The sequence below is a fragment of the Drosophila sulfurigaster genome, chromosome 2R (genome assembly GCF_023558435.1).
Source record: "Drosophila sulfurigaster albostrigata strain 15112-1811.04 chromosome 2R, ASM2355843v2, whole genome shotgun sequence".
In the NCBI taxonomy this organism is placed as follows: Eukaryota; Metazoa; Arthropoda; class Insecta; order Diptera; family Drosophilidae; genus Drosophila; species Drosophila sulfurigaster.
Window position 1 is genome coordinate 10,858,006 of NC_084882.1, and position 26,744 is coordinate 10,884,749.

Genomic DNA, 26,744 nt, shown 5'->3' on the forward strand with positions numbered 1-26,744 from the left:
GCCTTATGCTTCAACTAAATGTAACTTAAAATACTAAATAGAAAGCTCAAATTGAAATAAGAATTGCCTATTACTAATAATTTTGGTTTGAATTTATGTTACATTATAATGGCATTACTCAAGTATTTAAATTTAAAATTGAACAATTTAGGTTAATGAAAAATCATATAAATGCAAAAAAAAAGTAAGAAAACAACAATCGCGTGTGGTCAAAGCAGGGATCAACTTTATTATCTGATCGTAATGAAATTTTCAGATTATATATGATTGTGATTATGATTTATTAATATTTTTAATAGTTTTTCGTAAAGGAAATTAATTGACCCATCGGATAAGCGTTCCCTGAAACAATATTTCGAAGTAGAACCAAGACCAAGACGATTAATTTCGACAGTTTCTCGTTGTCTGCAGACAACGAGAAACGATAGCGATTTTTGAGCTTTGGTTTTGGTTCTTAGTCTTGGGTTCTATTTCCATTTCTTCCAGGGAACGCCTTTCCGACGGCTCAATGAGATTCCTTTACGACTATGAGAAACCGATTTATGGGTTGTATTGATGCTGATAGTCATTTTTGTCAGCCGCAACATCTTCAGTACATTCTTCTTATGGGCGACTATTATCTTGGGCATTCGATTCGGATTCGGGTTCGATTCAACTGGATGATGCTTGTCCGGGAAGAACTATAAATAAAAAAAAAAAATAAAATATTGCAAAAAAATATTTACAAAAATGTTCACAACCGAGATACTTGAGAAATTGAGGAGCATTTTAGTTAAATAGTTTTATTTTAACTGACTCTGAGCTCTGGACTCTCATTATCCTGTCATCCTTTCAATGATCCGCGAGAGCCGACAGCGTTTGCAGTCTCTATAATAGCGGAAATGCTGAATTTGAGGGAAATTTAAGCAGAAACATCTTAATCATCTTATCACCTCATCTACGTAATCCATCTATTATCTTTAATCATTCGATTCGAATTGGGATTCGCATTAGGATTCGATTCAACTGGATGACGTTGGGCCGGGAAGAACTATAAATAAAAAAAATAAAATATTTATAAAAATTTTCACAACCGACATACGTGAACAATTTAGGAGCATTTTAAATTTTTAGTTAAAATAGTTGTATTTGAACTGACTCTGAGCTCTGGACTCTCTAGACTAACTATACAATCGTCTAGATAACCTTACTAAGATTCTGTTGCAAAGGTATCTGAGTTATTTTACAATATTATTTAAACTTCATTTCGAGTTGTCATTGAATTTGATAGATCTAGCTTCTATAATTGTATCATGGTCTAGCCTAGTATAAGCGTGGGTATCGTTATTGCTTGAGTAATCTTAGTGTGGTATCGATATGATTTAATATGATACGAATGCCAATGACAAAACTTATCCTGCCAACTCACCTCAAATATTCGATTACTATATTATATACTAACATCTGTTGGCGAGTGCATCTATTATCGAATGCAGATGTTATCGTGCGCAGCTGTTAGCTTGCACAACAGTCGCATCGCAAATATTGATACCACCATACAATTAAATTTCAAATTGCAAATTAAGTGACAATGCTCACCCCTACATTACATTTAACGTCGGATTGCGTTTACATTTATGAATTATTTTAACATTAGATTAACACCCTTTCATTTAAACATTAATGAATAATCAATTGTGCAATTTATTACCAACACTTTAAAGCCTTTATCTATATTTTTAAATTATATAAGCTCTTGAAAAATGTTTAAAGCTCTTGAAAAATGTTTACACAAATTTGGTCAAAGCAATTAAATTAATCTACACTTTGAAATCGAACTTGGCAAGTGAATCGAAATATACATATGCGGAAATGTACTCGAATTGATGCAGACGTTTTCTAAATCTAATTATGTAATTTCAAATATTTATTGGAAGTTTTGCAAATGTCGTAAAATTTTACATAGCAAAGTTCACAAGTGCGTCGATGGAGATGGCGATGGCGATGGCGATGTTGAGGAAAAGTCTGCCAAGTCGGCCTATTTACAATCATTAATCATGCGGACCTGTAATTTATCTTGAGACTGGCTTTTATTCTCTCACCCGTGGCGTGAGGCGGGGCAAAAGGTAGATGACAAACTTCGCTTAGGACGCGCACCTGCAGTGCCTGGACAAACTTTCAGCCCCCCAAGGATGGCTGGGCTCAAAATACTTCCTAAATACTTTTTTAATAGCTTAAGCGCATTTTCTGTTTTTATTAAACACAAAAAAAATATTGTATACTATATATAAGCAAAGTGAGCCCCCCCCAAAACATATGCCAAACAATTTTTTCCTTTTTTTTTAATTTTTTGGTAAACGCAAAACTTTGTCACCGTCATTGTAAAGTTTTGTGGGCATCCCGTCGTCCGTCCCCTGCCGTCTCTTGACTCAGGCTTGACAGTTTCCACACAATACATAATGACATCGACTTCAACTTGCACCTGCAGCAGCTGGACGAGACGCTGTCGAGGAGGAAGACGAGGAGACTCTCTTATGTAAATCTGCCAAATTAAGTGCCAGGCGACTGTCAGCAAAGCCCTCGTTGTTAGAGGCAAAACGCTTGTGCTCCCCCAGGTGATTGTCATCTGCTTGCTTCTTTGCTTTTTGACGAATACTCTCGTCCATTTTATTAATTTCCAACTTGCTGCTTGCTGCTTGTCGCACAAAAATTTAAATGAAATATTTTTGAAGATGCAAAGGCATGGGAATGGGAGAAATTCAAATTGCTTTTCATGATATAGTTTGTTCCTGCTTGTTGCGACAAATTAAGTATTATTAGCGGTCAATGAGACATGCCAAAGTGATATTAAATTATAAAGATAAATACATATTAAGATGATTTAATATTTGTTTTGTTTTGATTGACTTTTAGACTTATTACATTAAGTTTATACTAGTTCTGTGTAAACATGGTTCATTTCATTGAATCAGTTCATAAGTTTCTTTTTGCAAGTGAACTAGATCGTTCAATTCGTTCGCTCGATCTTGCTCCCCACATTGTCCATCGTTCACTAATTTTAGACCCGGTTTGTTGTATTTTGATGCAAAATATTATATTCAGTTTCAGTTCTTTAAAAATGTATATATTTTTATTTAACATTCGTAGGGCACTTGACTTTAAATTAAGTATTGCCACATCAATTCAAATAGATAATCAACCACAGAAGATCAATTAACATAAGGGAACTAATGATGAAAAGTGAATCGCGAACAAAAGCTAGCAACTGAACGAATACGAACTGTAAACGTAAACTTATTCAGATTGTGCACTTTACTGAATACATATTTGATTTTTGTTCGTTCGTTTTAGAACTCTAATCTGTACTATTTTGTTCTTCACGAAAATAATTTTCGTAGAGCTCTGAAAGTACGCTGGCTGGGAAAACATCATTACAAAATTACTTTTAGGCAATGAGATTAGTTTAGGCAAATTCTAAAAGCGGAATTTGCAAGAGACCAAATCCCTCTACTAAATTCCGTTTACATCGTTTGAGCTGAATTTTAAATACCTAACGCCTTGGGGCTAATGACTAAGTCAGGCAGTGCGGAAATGCAACAAATAAATACAAAGGCAACTTAATGCGCAGCGCAACAGAATCAACAAGAACGACAACAACGAAACTGAAATAAAGTTGTCACTGTTGCCTCCAGCGGGGGCAAATAGACCAGCTTTAGACTCGGATTCGGATTCGGACTCGGATTTGGAGCGGACTGCGATGGGTCACGGGCCAACTGGGCAGCCACACGCTCATTTACTTTGTCGCTTGCCAACTGCAGCTGCAACTAAAGTGAAACAAAATATCCAGCCAAGGGCGGGGAGATTAGTCGGAGTCGGAGAGGAGGGGGAAGGGGAGGTGGATATATACAGACCAGACGTAGGACCAAAACAGGCGTTGCGCGTCATTAGGGCCACATGCATCGCTGAGCTGCAGGCGGTTGCTGTGCCATGGGGCTTTGGACTTGGACGTGGACAACATGAAATTGTTGGTAGAGTGAAAAATTTATTTCACAATTCGCTGTTAAAGGATTTCTATTTCCGCAATGGGCCGCAGACATTGCCGCCCAGCAAAATAAAAAAATGGAAAAGTGCAAAAACCAAAATGTAACGAAATAAAACTATAAACACAGCCAGCGACATTTTGTGCGGGGTGTGTGAAGGATGTTAACGGAGAAACGGCGAGCGAAATAAATAATATATGGTGTCGTCGGCATTTTAATAGTTTTGTTAGCCTCTTTTTATTTTTTCTGCAGTCGCCGCCAGGCGACAGGAAGTAACCCTTAAAAGCGACTTTCGGGTGAGAAGAAGGTTGGAAAATGTTCGCGAATGAAAGGCGTTGCCTCTGGCTGGCTGCCTCGTCGAATGTATTTGAATGGATTTTGTGGTTCGCTATGTGTATTTGGCACCATGGAGAGAACCTGAATGCAATCCGACAGCCAAAGCATGCAACGCTGCATGTTTCAACTCTTTAAAATAGGCACAGTTGGTTTTTTCCCCCATTTTTATTCCCCGCCATCGTCTTTGTTTCCATTTCGACTGACCGCTGTCTGGCCGATAATGGAACGTAATGTCATTTACCACTGAGCACCAAGCACCAAAAGCAGCCCCTAGCTAGTTGGGGCCACTGCCAAGAAAAACACCAAAACCATTGTCACGCTGAGCACTGGTTTTTATAGTTTTTCTTTTGCTCTCACTTTTTTGAACAGTTTTTGTGCGATTTTCAGTTGGGTAATTGTTCTAAAATTGAAATGATTGGACAGTCAACTCTAAGTGCCGAACTTTTTAGTTGGTTTTAAGTTAGTCACGGCACACAGCTTACAAATATCAACTATCGGATTTAAAGTATCCACAAAGAAAGTTTTTAACTTTAAGAATATTTTCTGGTTAGATTGCTTTTACACACTGAGAAGATTGTGTTCTTAAAATAATTGATCTTAACGATCGAACGAATTCTTAAAATTAGGAACATTAGTCCAAAAAATGGCAAATTCTATAATCCAACGAAATTCCCATTAAGTTTATATCTAGCTTTGGGTGTTTTCGTTTATAGGTTAGTTGTTGGTCGAACCATTTTTCATGAAAGTCTGACTATTACACAAATTAAAAAATACTAAAATAACGATTTATTGCATCTATATCGAAAGAATATACCTAATGAAAAATTTCTAATGAGTTTGTTATTTTAATGAAATCAAATACCATATTTTGTTTGAGTTTTCAAGTATCTGCAATTATTTAATCATTAATCGATTTAAAGACAATAAAAAAAACGAAAACAACAAACTTTGCATTCAAAAACCGATTTGTGGTTAAATGACAAAAACTCGAAACTAATCAAATCAATCCCAAGGGGTGAATGTTCAGAGAAACTCACAAGTAGCATAAATAAAACAAACAGTCAAGAGTTTCGATATATGTACATTGGACTCATTTCTGAATATTCTCTAGAGCAACTCTCCAGGCAGCAATTGAAATGCCAGATAAAACTTTTTGCTGTGCTTCGTGGATTGCGTTAACTTTGCATTTTAAATGTGAACAACATGGAATTCTAACTAGGCGTCTTTGCAATTTTTGGTTTTTGCAGACAAGCAAAGTCATCGCTTGTGGCGTAATATTCGCATAATAGTCAAGTGTGGGAGGGAGGCGAAGGGAGAAACAAAAGACATGTTTGAGTATCTGCTGATGTCGGACGACACGTAATTTGGGGAGACTTCAAGTAGTTTGAACATGTTGCAGATGCTACTCGACGGTTCCTATTCCAAAATGCACACGATGATATTCGCTGCCACTTGAAAGTTGCGTGGCATTTGAAATGGCGAGACAAAAGTTTTCTAAGCGGCTTTTAATTAACAGCCATCAAGTGCAAGGATTTCAAGGATTTTCATAGCAGTTTCACACACACTCACGACGACAGAGTGAGCAAGCGTAGGGAAGAGAGAGACAGACTGTTGACTGACGCCATATTGAAATTCATTAAGATGGCGTCGCCGTCGCCGTCGCCGTCATTGCCATCTCTATCTCCATCTCCATCTCACGCTTGTCGCCAGCATCGCATTAATATGGCAAGTAAAATATTTATAGCATAATTCTAGGAGCTGCTACATCACACAGCACAGCATCGCATTGTGCTACTCATTGTTGTGGTGCTTGAGAGCGCGCGTTAAAGAAATTAATTAATATTCTGCTCCACGCTTTGTCCCTCAGCACTCGTGATACGCACACACACATTCACACACGCAAGCTGTCTTGGCTGCCTTGGGTGGATGGGTTTAATAATGGCGCATGTGTGACGCGTTTTTTCTTGCGGCTTATACAAAGCCGTAACCAAGATACCTCTTCCCGTTCTTGGCCTGATTTTTGCCAGCACACAGCACACAGCCTGCAGCTGTTTCTACTTTAATATTTATTCCTTAGCGATTTAGACAATTCGAAAGTGTATAATTTGAAAAGTATCTTAGCGTGAATTAATCTCATTGTGCAGGGTATTAAAAGTGCCATCACACCATATCGAATTACTGTGATGATGTTCTTTTTTTCTCTTGTTTTTGGTTTATTGCCGCGAGTCTTGCACATTGTTTTTGACACTAGCAAACATTCACAAATACTTTTACATGCTTATAAAATATGTAAATATATATAAATATATATTGGAAGTTGCTTTATGTGTGTGTTTGGTACATATAATATATTCCAGCAGCTTAATGCCACGGCTTTGGTGTGCCAGCATTTTTACAGAAACAAAATTAAAAATTGAAAACGAATTAAGTTTTGATCTCAGGCTTAAGTAAATAGAAAATTGCAGGATTAACGTTCCCAATTCGCTCGAGATGCGTTAAGATGTCTCACAAAGATTTGGATAATATGAATTTAAAGACTTGGCTGTCACAAATTTAAGCTCAAAATCAAGGTCACCAAATCTATGCGTAATTAAACAGTATTATTTTAATGTGAAACAAAATGTCAAAAGTAAAATACACATGTGTACAATAGTTAGTGAGATGAAGACTTTATTTAATGAATTTGAATAAGAAATCTTATTCAAATGGTTGAGGCATTAATAAAGAAACAAGCACTGGTTACGAATGAGTGGAATATATTTATTTTATAAAAAGAAGAAAAAGAAGTAAAAGGTAGATTAAAAATCGCATGATGTTAATTCAGATAAACTGACTGATGATGTGTAAAAAACTAGGTGAGCAAATGAATATGAATTTATCAACATTATTTAGATACCAATCGACATAAGAGCTTAATTTTTATCAAGAATCGACTGAATGATGAAATATTTATTTATTTTAGTATATGATATAATTACAAGTTAGTTTACAATACAGTTAAGATACTTTGTTAACTTTATTAATTTGTTATTTTGTAAAATGTAGTCTAGGTATTAAGACAAAACTTAGGAACTCTCACTCTCAAGAATAAAATGATTTCTTAAATTTGAACTTAATTGCAAATGTACTTTACTTTTGCATATTGTCGAGTCACTGATGTTCTTCACAATATAGCTAACTATGTATATGATGGATATGCATTTGTGATAGTGTTAATCTGGGTGCACTGTCAATACTTATCGATAGTTCGATACAATCCTATTTGAAGGTGGATTTCTGCGCACGACGCAATAGGCAACTAAAAGCAATTACTTTATATAGTTTTAATGCATCAATAAAAACTCTGACTTCAACAAATTACATTACCATTTAAACCATATTTATGAGGAATATTAGACTTCAAGAATATTTCGATATGTATATTAAATAAAAATACCTTGACAAATACACTGTGTATTTTAGCAAGTACAATTTAGAGTTTAGATTTCATCTACTCTACAAATTTTACTTTATGTATTTCGGCTTTAAGTGTAGATCATCATAATAGTTAAACATATGTCTGTTATATAAAAATACTTTGCCAAATACAGTTTTAGTCTGTATTTTACCAAATATAATTTAGAGTTTAGATTTCATCTACTCTACAAATTTTCCTTAACGTATTTCGGCCTTAAGTGTAGACCTTGACAATAGTTGAACTGCAATTATGAGTGTTTGTTTTGCAAAGATTTTTCCGTAGCCAAATTACAGGCAGCAGTCAGAGAGCGGTCATAAGAAAGGCGTTTGCTAGGAAGCTGCATTTAGCCCCAGGGATGCGAGTATTAGAGCTCCTATGCACTAATTATACAGCCATACACTTGACTCATGGCAAACAACAAGAATGCCGCATTTCTGTGATGGGGTCGGGTGAAAGTCTCGCGAAGGGGGGGGGATGCTGGGGGCCCTAGAAGCTATGAGCTAGGAGCTTGTGGCATAAAAGGCCAAACCCCTTTGAATGAATACGGTTGAACGCGCTGCGCTCGCCAGGCAGTTTAACTTAATTACAGCCTCTGTTAACTGCTGTCGCCGTCACATCAGGCGTAAATGAACGGAAATGAATTCATAAAATGTGTGCGAGTGTGTGTGTGTGTGTGTGTGTGTGTGTGTGTGAGTGAGGCACAAACTGAACGCAACGCAACTCAACGTAACTCAACTAAGCACAACGTGACGCAACGTTGCGCGTTTAAAAGTGTAAATAATATGTGTGCTTAGTTTGTCAAGTACAGACTGAAGTGGAGTGCAGAGTGAAGTCAAGTGTTTGCCTGCGAGTATCTCTCTCACTTTCTCATTGTGTGTGTGTGTGTGTGTTTGTGTGTGGTTGCAATTGTAGTACACACACTTCTCTATGGACTTGGGGAGTTGGCAGCCCGAAAACTCATCAACAGCAGCAGCCATCATTTTGTATGAAGGCAATAACAAAATACCGCACAAACACAGCGCACAAATTTGTGGTCGACATTGTGTGTGCCTGAAAGGGGAGGAGAATAGGGGTGGAGGATGCGGGTTAGTAACTGTCACCAAATTAAACAAATAAACTCCCTTTGGCACCGGATGTTGCATTCAAAATGCGCTTACTTTACATTTCTGCAGTGCAGTGCAAACAAGTCAAGCTAACGTGAGTTTTCACACTGCGCCGGTTCATGTCCCGGCTATCATCGCATTTTCCATTTCCCATCTCCATGGCGACTAATGCATTTTGACGGCCCATAAACCAGAAATTTGATTTAGAATTTTTAATCCAGGGGTTACATAAGTTCATTTACTAAAAATACGAAACTTTCAAATTTAGTTTTCTCTTTAGAATATGTAAAACTATAAAAATAGAAGAAAAAAAGAAATAGGAAAAGAGATAGCTTAAAGGATTTATTTGTAGAACGCAGTTAATAGTAGAAATAATAGTTGTATAGTGGGGTCTAAATATAATATTTTAAAAATCAATTGTTCACATTGAACAGATAGGGTAAGAAATTCTATGGGAATTTTATCGAACGTCAATTTTACAGTAAAATAATATTGAACTCTTATATGTAGAATTTATGTATGAGTTTGCTAAATTGATGAAAAGTTAAAGTTAGAAAAACATTTTAGATCTGTTCAAAGCCAATATTATTTAATTAAACATTAGACATTGGACTGAACTGTTTTTATTTAAAAAATATACAATATAATGAAATAAAATTGACTAAGAAATAATTCTCATTTTAAACATGATTAAAATTAATAGTTTGTAAGAAATTATACCATCCAAGTTTATAAAAAGCCAATTTCACACTTGGTAAATCTTCTTAAATATATTAGAAGCAACAATATAATTAGTCATCAGATTGGACTCAAACTTAACCGTCATCGATCCAAAGATTCATCTCGTCTCCAACTTGAATGTCAACAAAAATTTGGGGCAATGTCACATTACACTTGCTAGTTTTACGAGTATTTGTGAATAGTTTTGCGGATACAGCCTTGAATGGCAGTTAGAGTATTCAGTAAGTAATAAAATGTGCCTTTATTCTGCCAATCCGTCTTCGGTAATTCATTACAACTTGAGCTCAAGTCGAAACGCTCACATTTGCGATGTGTGTTGTTGCCAACAGCAGCGGAGGGAAAAGTTGCAGTTTGCTTATCTTTGGCATGTTGCCGTTGCCTGGATACGTGCGGCTGTCATCCTGGATTAGGCACATATCCTTGACTCTCCCTTTGGCCTTTGTGTGTTGTGTATGCGATGGCATTCGCAACGAGTCTGGCGCAAAGCGGCAATGGAACAACTTTGGCCCAAAAGTTACCTTTTGACACACATGAGGCGACGACGCGTGTAAAAGTTTTTGTTGCTGCATAAAATTAGGCGTGGTATCCTTAGAAGGGGAGGGAGAAGGGGCAGCAAAATCTTCTCAGCTGCTTTAATCAGCGGCGTGCGCTCGTTTAACGCAAATTAAATTGTGTTGTGCTCTGTGTTCTCTTTTCTCTGTTCTCTGTGTAGGGAAACTCAACTCCACTCATGATTAACGCATTTTGCTTTTAATTTCCCTTAGCATACACACACACACACACATATACACACACATCCACAGACAACTACCGAGTCGAGGCTCCTGCAGTTGTTGATAAGATTTTAACACGCCGCATGTATTTTTCGCAACAAGCCCAAAAACTTTTTGGCCGTTGACGCCCCAGCGGCAGTCTCCAGCTCGACAGGCCAACTTTTCAAGCTTAATGCGCCTGGAAAGGCGACGAAGGTAAGCGAAGATGAGAGACTGTGGAAAACGCACCCGAAAAACGCAAAACGAAAAAGCCTTTGGCGCACTTGGAAACCCGTAACCATACAAGAACTTACAACCAAGTCACACGTCTCTTTTGTTTATGGAATACTCTAACAAAACACAAGCAGGGTCGACACAAAACATTTTAATTTTAGTTGCCAACAAAGAAAACTCTATTTGACATCTAACTAAATCTTCAAATTTACTTGAACAGCATTAAATTTATGTTTTATATAATGTTTTCGTATAGTGTAATTTCGTTTCACCATGTTTTTCATCCCTTTTTTGTGGTACTTATCTCTTTTTCCCTTTCTTTCGCAATGTTGTGTGGAAAAATCTCTAAGCTGTCTTAAAATTTCTGAGGAAAAAGTTGAGTGCGAAGTGGGGAAAAAGCTACATGAGAATCAGCTTGGTTGCCACTCTGCAACCCACCACAGCTTTTCGCTCGCATGAACAGATCAACAGATTAAATAAAAGTTTGGTTGCCATACCTCGCTTATTCCCTCAGCTAAGCACCTGCCGCATAAAGAATTGTACAATACATTGTTTGTCATTTTACAGCCAAATACGCGCTGATTGCGGTTAATGATGACACTGCAGATAACCCTAAACATTTTCACTTCCAGCCGCTGCTGTTGCCTTGCAATGTCACAAGGTGAATGGAGAAGCCCCTCGAAATGGCAAATGGCTGATAAGTCGTATCTCACAATTGCGGAAAATTCATGTGTTGCTATTTATTATGGAGTTGAAGATACAATTAAGATGCCAGCAGGGCCATCAAGTGCTTAAGTGCAAAAATGTTATCACTAATGACACTTTCGATCACACTAGAATTGGCTCAACTCAACGAGGCCAATTTATTTTATATTAAGCCATTTAATGGATAAGCAAGCGCTTAGAGCGAAGGTTATCTTGTACATATATATTTCTTATTTAAAATTTGTATATCTTTCTATGTTTTCCTAAGGACAATTTGCTGTAGATTTAATTATTGATATTTTGAATAAACAAGTTAGGGCTGAGATTATCTTGTCCTTATTTTATTTAAAATTTTTCTTTATAGTATATTTAGAATGCAGTTCTATAAAGATATACCAAATTTAGAATTTGATATATTTTATTATGTTGAGGTATATTTTTGATATATTGAAAGAATATTGTTTTATTGAAAATGTCTTTCTTTTATTCTTACTTGCTTAAAATTAAATCATTATTCTCTACTTTTAATGATTATTACAACAAATCACAATTGCTAAGTTCTTGCAATTATGAGTGTGCTTATTAAAGATTTGGTATTGACTCGCAATTTATTCATTTTAAATAAAATTGCTGTTTAGCAAGTTATTTAAAGGATAAACAAAATAAATTGCTAGTTTTGTCTCTAGGTTTTCGCTTTCATTACTGCAATTTAATCTAGTTGTATTTATTGATAATTTGAATACAGCAAACACAGCACAATTGTTAGGCACTTTCGTGTGAGTGTGTGTTCATCGAAATTTTGTTATTGACTCGCATATTGCCTAACCAACACTTGACAAGGGCCCTCATAATTTAGCCAGAGAGCATCGTGGAAATAAGCATAGCTCAATTCGTCAGCTGTCTGGATGAGAGCTGCGTATAAATCCGCTACTACAACATTCGCAGCAACTTCAGCCAGAGGCCGACACATGACAAGTGCACTTAATGTTGCTGTATGTGTTTTGTGAACTGCGCTTAGTTAACTGACAGTTGCGTGAACGAGTGTGGCTGAAGCATTCACATAGCCAGTGTCATTGGCATTTGCGTCGAGGAGGCGTGAGATATGTCTGCTCCTGACATTCATTTGAATAGAACGAATACTCGTAAACTCCTCACTCATACATCCACTCACACACACACACACACACAGACACACTCAGTTAGTAACAAGATTATCATTACGTTTATTATCATCTTCAGTTCCACTTCAAGGACGCACGCAAGCAGAGCAAAAAACCCAATGACTAGCGGAAGGGAGACGTTCTCATTTCATGTTGTATACTCGTAATTAAGTCGCTCATTTGACGCTTAAATCCTTGCCGCCGACCGCAGCAACCGCACAATCAATCTCAAGTCGTCTGGGTAAATTCGCTCGATTTATTTTTGCCCACTCGATGCGAGCGAGCAGCATTTATCAAAAATGTTGTTGAGCCAGCGAAAATTTGAAGAGTGCTCAGCTGAATTTAATAATCATTTAGGCAGCAAGTAATCGTAAACACTTGTGTGCAAGTACTTTACTACACTACTGTATAGATTGTGCTCGTCGTATTAGCTGAGCAGCTGTTGCTGCTGCTGTTGCTGCTGTATTTCTCCAATAAACAAATATCACGTATACGCCACATTACGCACACAAGACGATGGCCCACGTCTGTCGGGCAAATGCTCGGTAATTGAAACTATTTGCTTTTTGGCATTTTCATTAACGCCAATTTCCGTAAAATTTAACGCACTTCCTGACAAATGTTGCCAGCGCCTGAAATTGGCATCCACGATGCCAAATAGAGGCAACAGCCGTTGGCCAAATGAGCGTCGACTTGAAATGTGCTAATTACTTGAAAATCAATTGTCGCAATTCATTTCAGTCTTCCCTTCCTTTCTCTTGGGGTGTGTGTGCTTGCTCTTTCAAAATTAAGTATGTTAATTTAAATTTAACGTTCCAATGAATTTTACTTTGAGCTGTGCAGCTGGCATGAAAGCAGCTTGCATATTCCTTCAAACGAGCAGATTTCGCTCGCGTTCTCTTATTTTCCTTTCGCTGGAAATGATTTCTGCAAATGTTCTTAATGAAGGCCAACCGACATCACAGCCGCCGCTTTAGTCCTTAGTCCTTAGTCGTCGTCCTGTCATGTAATCAACGCCAACGCAAAGTGACGACCATCAAAAAAATTAGTGAGCAGCGCGGAAAAAATGTGTAAAGGATTTGTGGGAAGGTGAATGGGATTGAATTGAGTCGCGTGTCCTTCGAATGCTCACCAAATAAAGCTACAATTAATAAATGATTTATGCGGGAATCTTTGCCATGAATATCTAATCTAATAGCGATAGATAATGAGAATCATTGAGACATCGAGCTGTAATTTATCCACAACCCGCATTTTTTTTTTTGTGATTTTCTCAATGAAGTGCATAAAATATTATTAATTATTTGGCAATGCTTCTTAAAGTAGATTGTACGCTTGCAATTTAAGACTTGCTCAAACTACTCGTAACCATGGTAAAAACAAAGCTTTGCAAGTTACAAACTTTCCCCTTAGATATTAGGATATTGTTGGTTTCTAAAGTTGTGGCATGCGAAGTTTATTGCAAAAAACTTTAGAATACTTTACTTTCTTATTTGTGCGTCTAGCGGCGGTCTCATGCTTAGGAGATGATGGATTTTGCGAATTGATTGGCAATGTTTCAGGTTTCACATTTTGATGGAGCTTCAAATTTCCCAATCAACGAAATTATCAAGTTGCGTCTGTGCTTCATTTTTACTGGGTATTTATTTCTTTCTAATTTAAAATTTATATCTATAACAATATTTAATAATAAATATGAATGAAAATTTAGATTATATATATTTCACGCCTTCTTGAAAATTGTCTAAATGCTCAGTAATTTGAAATGTAACAAAACATTATGTGAAGTCATTGACATTGAAGAAAGAGAAAAAACACGCATTGGCAGTAAAGTAATTTAAAGAAATCGAATTGGTCTGTTGCACTTACGATAAGTATGTGCTTGCAACACCCAATTTAAGCTATTCAAAGCGCTGGCAGGAATATTGTTTGAATCGTGAATGGCATACAGAATAACAATATAAATGGCTAACGAAGGGGAAAAAGTGCAAAGCAGCATCACTCGATAGACAGTTTAAATGGCGCAAGAGCAAAAAAAAAAGGTGAAATAAAGAAAGTTTAAATGTAATTTAATGACCAGTAGAGGAATACTTCCACTATGAAGAAGAAAACAGAAATAATAGAATAAATAGAAAACATTTCAAGTCAAGTTCACTAGCATCTTCGCTCGTACTCGTACCTTGCACAAAATTGCATTTCCACATTTTTTTGCAACCCGAAACGAGAAAAACGTACAAAGTTTTCGTTGGCAATTTGTTTGTTTGCTTCTTGCTTCGTTCATTTTGTAAACAGCATGGAAAATTACGCAGAACTTTGGCAACAAAACAAAAGTTAAAGGGAGCTGCATGTATTGGATAAATCAGACTGCAGCTCATTGTTCTCGTTTCTCAGCTTTTTCCTTGTCGTTTAGAGCACCAGCTGACTGACTGGCTGGCTGGCTGACTGCCTGACTGACTGAATACCTGACTGCCCAATGTGCAAACATTCTGGTGAATTGGCTTGGCTCCTGGCACAGTTCATTGCCAGTTCACTGCATACGAAAGCATTTGAGGGCATGACTGCAATTGCGATTGACTCGTATCCATCGGTGGTCTCTATTGATCTCTTATTCACAATATAGACGGAGAGAGTTGAATGCTTTTATATATCACTTCTGCTGAACAAAAGATTTCTTAATATGACGAGAGTTCCAATACCAATCACATTGAGAAGAAATAACTTGAGATGGTCTGCGGGTCTCATATTTTAAATTTTAATCATACAACTAATACAACTTTTAGAAAATAAAACATAACATGAAACACAGAGCCTATAAAGTTTTTAATTTTGAAAATAATAAAGCTTTTATATTAATTTATGGTTTCACATATTAATAGATGAGTTTTATACTCGCTATAGTGCCGGAAGAAATGAATCTAAAAGGCAGAAAGAGGCATTAAGAATATACATATACTCTTAATCAGTGTCAAAAGCCGAGACTATATACCAATCCGTCCGTCTGTCTGTCTTTCCGTCCGCCCTTTTGAAGTCCTATATCTCAGAGACTAAAGAGATAGAAATATATTTGTTTTGCGACTGCACTTGTTATGTTTAGAATAAATAACTGCAGTACTTATGATTCCTGTGAAAGTTATTTAAGAAATACATTTGTTCGGCAAAAATCGTATCTAAGCTGCTTCGGCTGTCAGTCAAGTATATCTTTTACCCTTTGTGACAAAAACGTTAAGTGGGCAGCAAACTGGAGGCGTAATCTGCCTACATCGTCGACTACAGCTCAGGAAAAGTGGGGTGGGTCTTTTGCCACCTAGTAAGCCAACGTGCCACACAAATAAAACAAGTAAGAAAGCTACAGTCGAGTGTTCTGGAATGTGAGATACCCGCTACCCAATTAGATTAAAAGCAATATATTTTGCGGTATCATTCTCATAATATACCGAATGTACTGCAAATATACTAAAAATATATTAAATGGTATATGCGGTATATCGATATAGTACCGCATTCAAAATATACCATGGACGGCACAATATACCAGATTGTCAGCCAAAAAAAACTCAGACCCCTAGTAAGTAGGAGTTTTTGCCCATACAAAAGTATTTCTTTAATAACTTCGACAATTTTTATCTAATCACCAAATTTTCAGGAATCATAACTACTATAGTTAATATTATATATACCAAAATTCACAACCTTAGCTTTAAAATTAAGTTTGTTATTCGATTTTTTTGATTTGCGGGGGCAGAAGTGGGCGTGTAAAAAATTAAATAAAAAAAAAACTTGATCTACGTGCAAACATAACAAATGCTGTCGCGTCGCAAATTTGGATACCACCATAACATTTAAATTCTGCAAATTAACTAAAAATGCTCACCCCTGCAACTTGTTAATTTAGAACAACAACGGCAGTACTTATGATTACTGAATGAATTGTTGCGATCAGATAAAAAGTTTTGAAGTTATTTAAGAAATACATTTTTGCAAAAATCGGGTCTAAGCTGCTTTGGCAGTCAATCAGATATTTTTTTAAGATATGGTATATTTTGAATGTACTATAACAATATACCATATATAGCTTTCAGTATTTTGTATATTTTTATAATACGGTTTTCTGAATAATAAAACATTTATTATTTTGTGGCTTTAGATATTCTTACCATCATAAGTTAATAGACGAATTTCAATTGCTCATTGTTGCATTGCGGGAATATTAACTATTTTTCATGCCACGAAATCAATGTAAATATGTACTTCAATGGCTCCAATTTGTGGTTTTCATATCGAAATTATCGAACCTTTTAGTCGCTTTTCGAATGTCGTCACCCACCATAAATGCATTTCCCATTTCACCGTTGCTAGGGGCTGTCAAAAAGCATTCATTAAAATTGTTGAACATTTTCAGTGAATTACAATCACACCGGAACCACAGGCACTCACATTAAAACGCCGCAGGTGTTTCGGCAATTGTGGAATGGGGCGAGATTGGCACTTAAGCCTTTGGAGCTCGCACATGCTTATTACAATCCTGGATATACCATACACACACACATACATATTTATTCACACCTCTTGGAATTCATAGTACTCAGCGTCGCCTACTTTCGACGGTAATCATTTCCGGCACATGAGAGAACTCACCTTAAACACGCAATTATTTAAAAGAAAAATTTCCATTTAACGCTATCAAGCTGATAACAAATAAAATTGTACATCTGCCATCGGGCAAGGAGAGCCAGGTAAGTGAGGCAGTCGCAGTCTTTATTGCAAACAACAATGGAATGGCCTCTAAGAGGTAATGGAAGCGGCAATGGCAGAGGCAGAGGCAGAGGCAAAGGCAGATGGCTGCAAAATGAAAAATCCCTCAATATGCAATTTACCATAAATTTATAATTTACCGACAAATTATTTTCATAAGCCATTTGCATTTATATGGCCCACAAACTGAGACACATGAGCCTGCAGCGCCCTTAAAAGAAGCATTGCACGTAATAAACTGAGCAAAGTCCCTTTTGTAAGATATTCATTACATGAAACCTAAAAGCAGTTTTTTAATTTAGCAAAATCTCTTTCTTTCTCTAATTAGATGTCTAATGATTTAGCCTAATATTTGGTAATTACAACTGATTTATTATTAGCCGGAGATACCGTTTGGAAAGCCAACTCTAGGGTATTGTGAAAAGACAACCACAGAAGAGAACAACAGGCTGTTAAGCAGTTAGCAAAGACTTCGCTTTCACTTGCTCCTCAATGCCATTTTTCGGCTTTTATGTACGAAAATTTTGCAACGGGGGAAGTCGACTCATAAAATATAAAATTGATTTTCACGCGAGTCATTAACTTCCTTAAGCATCCGCATACAAGAATGTGAGTTCTGTTTTTCTCTTTCTTTCTTTTTATATATATTTTTTTTCGAGGGAAAGGAAACTTGCCTGAGTGACTGCATTATTCATGTGCTTGTGTGGGAACTTGGGGAAGTTGCACACACCGAAGGAACACTTCTTCCAAACAATGTGGCAATCCGATTAATTTGCCGAAAATTTACCAAAAGAGCTCAGGAAATTGTTTAATTTCATATGAAATTTAAGATGGGAAATGAAGTCGGGTGGAATTTTACAAAAACAAAAGTTTGTTGCGACAAAATTTTGTTAAGTGATGTGTGAATTCTCTCATACAATAAATGAATGAGTATTTTAAACATTAAATCCCATTATGTTTTAATATTTGCAAGCACAAAAACGAAATTTCAAATGCAAACTCCCAAAACACTAAAGGAAAGCAAATGCAAAAAAAAAAGTTTTAAAATTATATTTACATTTCAAAGGGTCATTAAGGCACACGTGAAATTTGAAATTTAATTATCAACTAATGTCAACAAACTTAACAAACATTTCATTAGAGACCACGAAAAAAATGTAGTAAAATCAAATTAGATTTGATTGTTGTTCACATACAAATTTGTTTCTAGTTTGCAAACAAACTATTACAGCTTTTTGTAATAAAGATGCTATTGAAATATAATCACATAAAATCAATAAAAATGTATGATAATTTTTTCAATGATCAAATAGTATATTGCACTTGTCTTCGTTTTGTTTTATGCATCTGTGCATATGTTACTTCATTGTGTGATTGTGTGACCACACCCAACTGACGATAGTGGCAATTGGAAATTCAAGACTCATTCTCGTATTTGCACATCAATAAATCGCTGTCCAACGACTTTTCATGCTTGTCTTTCTACGGTCAATGTTGCCTCTGTTGCTTCCGGTTTGCATCGAATGCTCACTTCTCGTTGTAGTCTGTCAATGCTAAGCATTTGATGTTCCATCTATGAGTTTTGATAGGATAAAAAACATTCGCCTTTCCCCTCCATCTGTATTCTGAATTTTAAATTATAAGATTAACTCCAATTTCTACCAGTATTGAACGGAACACTTTAAAAATAGAAACAAATGAAAATACTTTATTAATACGAACTTTTTATTTATTTTTCGTTTTCTCTCTCATTCTCTCTATTCTTGTATGTTTTCTTTAATTAAACAAAGGGTACAATTTATGTTAAAAGAGGGGAAAAAAGTAAAACAAATTGCAACTAACAAATCTCCAAGTTTCTCTCATTTCTTTTTGTTTTTGCACGCTGAGCAAATTTATATATAGCAAAGTAAGCGGTAAAGAAACTTGTGAAGTAAAGGCGCACGGTGCAAGCACCATGGAAAATTAATCAGTGGCGTTTAGTTACATCCACGAAATGTATTTAAAGGCCAAATGAGCGTGCATAAGTGATAGAAAGGAAAGAGAGAGAGAGAGAGAACAACGGATATAAGAAGGAAAACAAACAGAGGCACTCTCAGGCAGGACTGTCATTAAAGATGTGCCGGAGGCTAGGCTAAATTGCGTATACGCCGTGTATACGAAAAACACTTGAAAACGCGCAGTTAAAACGGAAATTGTGTAGCGTTCTTTCTAGTTCTCTTATTCTGGCACTCTTCTCTCATGTTCGTCGCTTTGTTTGCCGTCTCCGCCACCACTTCTCGGTGTAAATTTCCAAAAGGATACAATTTAAAACGTCTTGGAGCCAAAGGCATTGCTACTAGGCAACTCGAAAGAGCAGAAATGTTTTCACTCTTCTGCTGCCCACGCTTCGCAAATGTAAACACAGACACTCTCACACACATACACACACACACAGACACACAAAAGATACAAGAGAAAGCTTGAGACTTCGGACAGCGCTTGTGTGGGTTGTGTGAGTGCGTCTGTCTCCTAATGAGAATGTGAGAAATGCCTTCAAGTTTTGTGTTAATCCGTTAAGTTTGCGAAATGTAAACTCACTTAAACTGAAATTTACACTGTCCATTCCTCAGCTAGATTCTGTCTTAAGAACACAAAACTCAAACCACAAGATCTTACTAATTTTACAATTTTATTTGATCTTTTTGAAAAGAATTTCAAATTACAGCCAGCAAATGCTTAATATAGAATAATCTCCGTTCCCAACTAAAATGTGGAAATATATAAGCCGTCGACTAATTCATTATATTTATATTTATATCACTGAATTTCTAATTAAAATAATACTGTCAATTATCTCTTGTTTAAAATCAAATACAGTTCAATTGAGATTATTGATATTTTAACACAATTTCATTAGTCAATAATTAACTTACTCCTACTTAATACTCATAGCCAATTATGGTAATTGGTAAATCGATATTATTACATAGTATTTATTCATTTATTTTCATAAAATGCAGAGTGCATCCTGTGATTAGATTGGCTGGATTGCCAAATTAATAAATTTTATTTTCAAATGCCTTTGGAAAATCAACTGTCGCACATAAAGTTTATTATTTTCCTGCCATAGAACAATTTCAGGTAATGAAATACTCTCGACGTCTGAAGACTTTTCGCGACACGTTTTATTACACTTTACATGTTCAATTTGCAGTGGCAGCCGAAAACAAACAGCCAAAAGCAACAACAGAAACAAGATGAAATGGAAAAAATAGAAAGAAAGTCAAGACGAGACGAAGGAAAAGTTGACGTCAAGGTTGCCGTCAACGTTTGTTTGCCTGTTTGACTTTTTTAATGTTTTTCTTCAGCATCGCTCTTTTTATTATTATATCCGGTTTACGTGGCGTATGATGAACACGTTTATTGGTTGCGTGGCATTCGTCTTCTCTCCCGACCCAATGTCTTTCAAAGTCTCGCCACGTTTTGCATTGTTTATCTATCGTCGGAGTGACGGCGGGTGGTTTTGTTTGCCTTATTGGATCTTGATATGTAAAAAGCGTACGCACACACTCACACACACACGCACAAACACTAACACATACACACATGAGGGCGAGCTTGTTATTTTTGCCATTTCACACAAACCAATTGACAGCACTCACAATAAAGTCGTCGTGGCAACCATTCGACTTTGATTTCATGTGCAGCTGCTGATATCATAGATTCCTGGCAATTTATTTATCCCACAAAAGCATTTGTTGCCTCTAAGTCCACATAACCTGGTAACAAAAAACACACATTATTATACTTATTAAATGCTTTGTGCAAATGTGTGTACATTATATTGATTTAGGTTGGCTCAACTTTAAAGCTAGCAAAGATTTCTTCAGTTCTCTGTTGCCAATCGACGTTCAAATTATTCTCATTAATTTTTATATTCAGCAAATTGTTTATGCAATTTAAATTGTAAAGATACTTGATCATATAAATTTAACTTTGTTGCCTTAATATCATCCGCTCGACGCCTGCCAACATTTGGTTGGCAACTCCAGGTTAAAGCGTCAAATGAGGGTCACAAACCAAGACAGAGATTGTGCGATAGCGAATCGCACAAATGCGCAGCTCACACGTAAGGCAACAGCAAAGAGCATAAACCAGGATGGAGTGAGGGCATCAGGACATTAACGACACCGCGATAACTTCAATTTTTCATTTTGGTGATTACAAGAATCTCACTCCAAGCGCATTGCCGCCATTTCCGTTTCCGGTTGCCGCTGTGCCGCATGCTCACTCACACACACACACACACACACACACACACACACACACACATGCATACATATAGAACACGCTATTAGCCTCGGTTCACATTTTAGTTGTCGCAGCTCAGACACTTGACAATTGCAACACGTGCTCACGATTTCAACATTTCTTGTCTGTCTTATTGTGGCAGACATTTTAGGCTCAATTCTGGCGACACTTTTTTCGCCGTTGCAATGGCGTCTTAAATCACACACGCACATACAAACACACAGGTAAGACCCCCAAGTTGTGAGCGTAAAATATTCAAATTAAAAGGACTTATGTAGGCACTCAATGTAACCGCCATTATGCTACATTGTTGTTCTCAGTCAGCAGTCAGCGCAGCATCGACTGAGGACAGAGACCTCGACCTCGACGACTTCTCCCTCGCCATCAACGTGGCAGTATGGGCTGCTGCTTCCGGTGCTTTCAACGCTAAAGCTGCCATTTTTTTACACTTTAGTTGACAGTGGCAGCCATTTGTGGCAACAACCAGAACCCGCTTCCCACTCGCTGCTAGTTGTCCTTGTGGCTGATGTGATGTGTTTGCCCCTTATTGCTGCCACTGCTGTTCTTCGTCTTGTTGTTGTTGTTGTGGTTGTTGTACCTGTATATGTCGCATTTTCCGGGTAATTTACATTCTCATCACAGCACATACACACACACATACACACACTCTCAGATACTCATAGAAAGAGATGCATATAGCAGCAACAATGTCAACTGGCTGCCATTCTCTCTGCTGCTCCTCTTCTGCTCTTCAAACAATCTTAAAATAATAAAAAATAATAATTTCTTATATCGCCGCAAAGTTATTTCACCCTCTTTGTTTTAGTTGCCATAGTTTAGTATTCTGTCTGCTTTATATATTTTTTAATTCTCATATTTTTCCCGTAACGGCTGCGCATTTTATTACCAACAAATTAAGCGCATAAATTTGAGACACAGCATTCCCAAGGAATTTGTTGTGTTTATTGAAATGATTCGCAATCTTTAGCTTTCTTTTATGGAGCTGAGACTTCGTACGCATATTCAGCAATGAACGAATTTAGTATACGCAAATTTCTGATGTTTTAAATTCCAAACATATCTTATAGAATATTGAACAACATAAATATATTTTCATTTATAAAATATATAACCAATGTTTATGTGATAAAATATTTAAAATATAAATCAAATGTATGTTTTTATTTATATTAAAAATAGAATGATATGTTTAATACATTTTGGATTTACTATCCACAAAAGAAGACTTGGGCATGCGAAACCTTTAAGTCATCGCATTGTAAGTTGAAGCCACTTATTTTTTAACGCACATTAAAAATATGTAGTCGTAGTAAAATATGTACGTTCATTCACGTTTATATTCATATTTATGTGTGTACATTTGTGAGGCCTTGAGCAGGCAAGTGGAAAATCGGCAGATCACATTTGATTCATTAAAAATACAATTTCACAGAGCGTAGTTGTGTGTTGTTGCTCGGAGACAGAGAAAGCTGAGAATTGATGTAAAAACTGATTCGGCTCGAGAAGAGAAAAGGAAAAGCCCTCGAGTGTACACTTTTCTTACTCTTTGTCTGCACTTCTTCTCTTTTTTTTTTGAGACCGAGACAGAGTAGCTGCTGAAGCGCACTCAAAAATTTATTGTCGGCAACTCGAAGTTCGACATGAATTTTATTTATTTGCATGTAAATCGGATTTGTGTGACCCCAAAGACATTCGAGCGTGAAATATACCAGCAACAGTCGCCACTCACCCCTGGAGCAGTTCCTTTTGCTCACCAGATCTCTGTCCAGCCTGTGTCGGTCAGACACATTGCATCCTGGCCAAGACCACGTGACCATCCGGAAGGTAAAAGACGCAGAGTTCGTCGCCTGAATGAACACCAAAAGCAATCGTGGGCGTTTGTTTTCGAGGCCTTTTCACTTGGCACTGTTTGAATGTCAAGGCGTGGTCGAGTTTACTGTTTGTTTCGTGTTTGCTCTTGATTTTCTGTTTCCCTTCCACGGAGTACTTTGAATCAAGGAATTAATTGGGTAACTCGAATCTTCTTTTTTTAAGATTTTTCAATTATTTCTTCCCAACTACATGTTAACATTCAAGTGTATTAAGTGTATTAATATATATTTTTTTATTCATCTGATCTTGAAATACAATCGTGAAAGAAAATTGAAAATTTCGTGAATTTGGAATAACAGATTCTTTTTTTTCTCAGCACTTTATACATATATATGTACATAACTTTAACTTAAAGTGAATCTAATATATATTTTTTTTATTTATCATTAGGTTTAGTACAATCCTAAAAAGTTGTCTGACTGAGTAACTCTAATGCTTCGAAATGACTTCTAAAATATTTGTCATTATTTTTTTTTTAATTTATATTTATTTCATAGCAGTATTCACTGAGTGAATGAACCATTCTCTACTTACTTTTCAGTTATTGTTAAAATCCAGAAGAGCCTTATGTATTTGGCTCATCACTTTTCAGGTTCTTTAAAAGGGTATTCATTCTTCAACTTTCGGAGAAGACAATTTCCATCATGTTTTTATTTATCTGCAGCTTTTGGTTGTTTTGTGGATTCAGTTTATTGTTAGCCACGGAACCTTTTTGCGGCATTCCTTTATCATTTGAAATTTAGTCGGATATGGACGTGGGCAGTGTGTTATGCTTGCATGATTACGAGTACAGGGGCCAACTGGTCGACGGCTCTGTTAGCCAGTTTTCAGTGTGTTTTATTAGCTATTATGCCTAAAATATGGCTTACGTCTCGTTTATTGTTATTTATAATGATTCATTTTGCACGTTTTTATGGTTGCCAAGTGCTAAGAACGGTCGCTCATTGGTCGTTGCAACCGTCCGAGCTTCAATTCTGCGCTGAATCTCCGGTGCTCTGGTCTGACAATATTTCACTTCAGTTTTTATTTTCGTTAATCCGTTTTATTCGCATTCATACGCCCAAGAGTAGGCATTGCCTTTTGAATTGTTATCTTCTGTTTGGCATATTGCTTTTCCTTCGATCTTACATCTGTCTCGTGCCATAAAAGCTTGCAATAATTTACATGATTCGCATTACCTCTCGTTTTTAACATCTACAATTTCACCAGAATCTACAGAAAATCTTACAGCTGGAAACTTGTTATTCAATAGCAGCATTAACTTTCAACTTTAATCAGACCTAAATGTTCATTGTGAGATATAAAGAAATCATGATGACTATAGATATTATTGAAGATACCAAAAATATCGTCTCTATCTTTAAAATTACACTTGTTATTTGATTTTTGTCAATTTGAGGTCTTGGCAAAAGATTGAAACAAACTTGATCTCCGTGCAAATATAAAAATTACTGTCAAACTAATTATATCTCATACATATGTATATTCATACAGACGGACGGGCAGACAGATATGACTAGATCGTCTCGACTGTTTACGCTGATCAAGAATATATATACTATATAAGGTCAGAGATATAACAAAAAGTTATAATACCCTTCTACCCTACTTTGGGTTGAGGATATACAAATACCAATATTTGATAAAATTTACCAGACCCTTATTTGTCATATATAATTTAGTTATCGCTTTATATAATAAAATCTTAAGTGCTTTGCCGTAAGCCGTTTTTAAAAAATTTGTTCATCTTTAAAATGTTGTAAATTCAGTCAAACTATTCAAAATTCATAACATATGGTTTACATAATAGTATCTGGAATTTCTCTTTAAAACTATTTGCGATAATAATATTCATAGTTTTGTAATTATAGCTTATCAGCATACAAATTGAGAATGAACACGTGTGTTCACTCAAGAAGTTTTCACCTTAATAGGAAGTATAAATCGACCGCCGAGAGCATTTGTAACACAGTCTGAATTGTGAGCTCAGTGAAGACTTTTGAAATTATGATTAATCGCATAATCCTTGTAAATTTAGTGATTCTGTTTGTTATCCTATTATGCAATGGGGACTGTGATTTTGAGTGCCCCTTTGATAAAAAGTGCCTTAGATATAGTGCAGTGTGTAATGGAACAAAAGAGTGTTCTTTTGGCGAGGATGAGTTACATGTTAATTGCAAAAATCCCATAACTAGCCGTCCTCGAGTTTTCTACTGTGCAAACGGAGTGCCTATCGCTAAATCTCAAATGTGCAATAAAAAAATTGATTGTATCGATCAATCTGATGAATCGCCTGCACTCTGTAAGATGCAAGAAACGCTAAAAATGGTCCGAATTCTTTATTCGATGCATCAAAAGTACGTAATAAACATGCAAATACGTTTAAATTCACTTGACAGTATTTTTATCATGCTCAACCATAAAAAAAATTAAATTTTTTTTTAAACATAAAAGAAAATAATAATACTTACTAAAATGTGCACACAGCTGTATAGTACAAAACGACACTATTTCAAATTTAAAACAGTGAGAGATATAGAGAAATAAACTGCACTGACTCGCAGTGATATATTCATTTATATTGATTAACTATCACAATCTATTAGGCTATAAATTTTGGTTCACAAAAATTATGTAGTATCATTAAATATTATTTCGGCTGAAAAAAAAAATAAAATAATATAGGCAATATAAAAAAATAAGTTTCAATTTAATTTCATAGAGGTGATTTTCGAACTTAAAGTAATACAAACCTGTCGTAGGGGCCGAGGAAAATTCAATTTCCATCAATTTCAATTAATCTGTGAATTTGGCTTCCAAAAACTTCGACGATTTTACCAACATCGATTTCGATTTGTCTTGGCTGACAATCTAGTATATTTTGAATCTAATAATAGCCTTTGGTATAATTTTAGAAATATTGGGTAAATTAATATGGTATATCTTAAAATTAATACCGTAATATTTTGCTTTCAATCGAGGACCCTGGACTGTAGTTCTCTACTTGATGGTATATATAAATAGAACCTATAAAAACACTAGCGTAATCGGGTCATAGTTGCTTTGGCAGACAATCTGATATTTTATATTTTTAATGTATATCTATTTCGAGATACCAATTATATAATTTATTACATTTTAGTCTTTTTTCAGTATATTATTTTATATTTGGAGAATATTGATTTATTAAAAATAAATAATAATAGCTTCCTTGCTATTTGTTATTTATTATTTGCGAAACGACATTTTTAAAATTTAGTTGCAAAATAAACAGACGCAGTCAAACATGATATTGAAAGTCT

The 26,744-nt window shown here is 35.9% G+C and overlaps 2 long non-coding RNA genes across 3 annotated transcripts; both read right to left on the bottom strand.

Moving 5' to 3' along the window:
* Positions 1-652: 652 nt before the first annotated feature.
* LOC133837914 (uncharacterized) lies at positions 653-1,182 on the bottom strand. 2 transcript variants are annotated; one of them, XR_009893883.1, is made up of 3 exons: positions 1,082-1,181; positions 749-1,030; positions 653-680 (listed from the first exon to the last, which is right to left on the bottom strand). It is a non-coding gene; the product is annotated as an uncharacterized LOC133837914 (long non-coding RNA). The 2 variants fall into 2 exon arrangements; XR_009893884.1 differs by having other exon boundaries at positions 658-680; positions 741-1,030; positions 1,082-1,182.
* Positions 1,183-14,555: 13,373 nt separating this feature from the next.
* Positions 14,556-15,356, bottom strand: LOC133838856 (uncharacterized). Its single transcript, XR_009894009.1, has 2 exons — positions 14,687-15,356; positions 14,556-14,603 (listed from the first exon to the last, which is right to left on the bottom strand). It is a non-coding gene; the product is annotated as an uncharacterized LOC133838856 (long non-coding RNA).
* Positions 15,357-26,744: the final 11,388 nt, after the last annotated feature.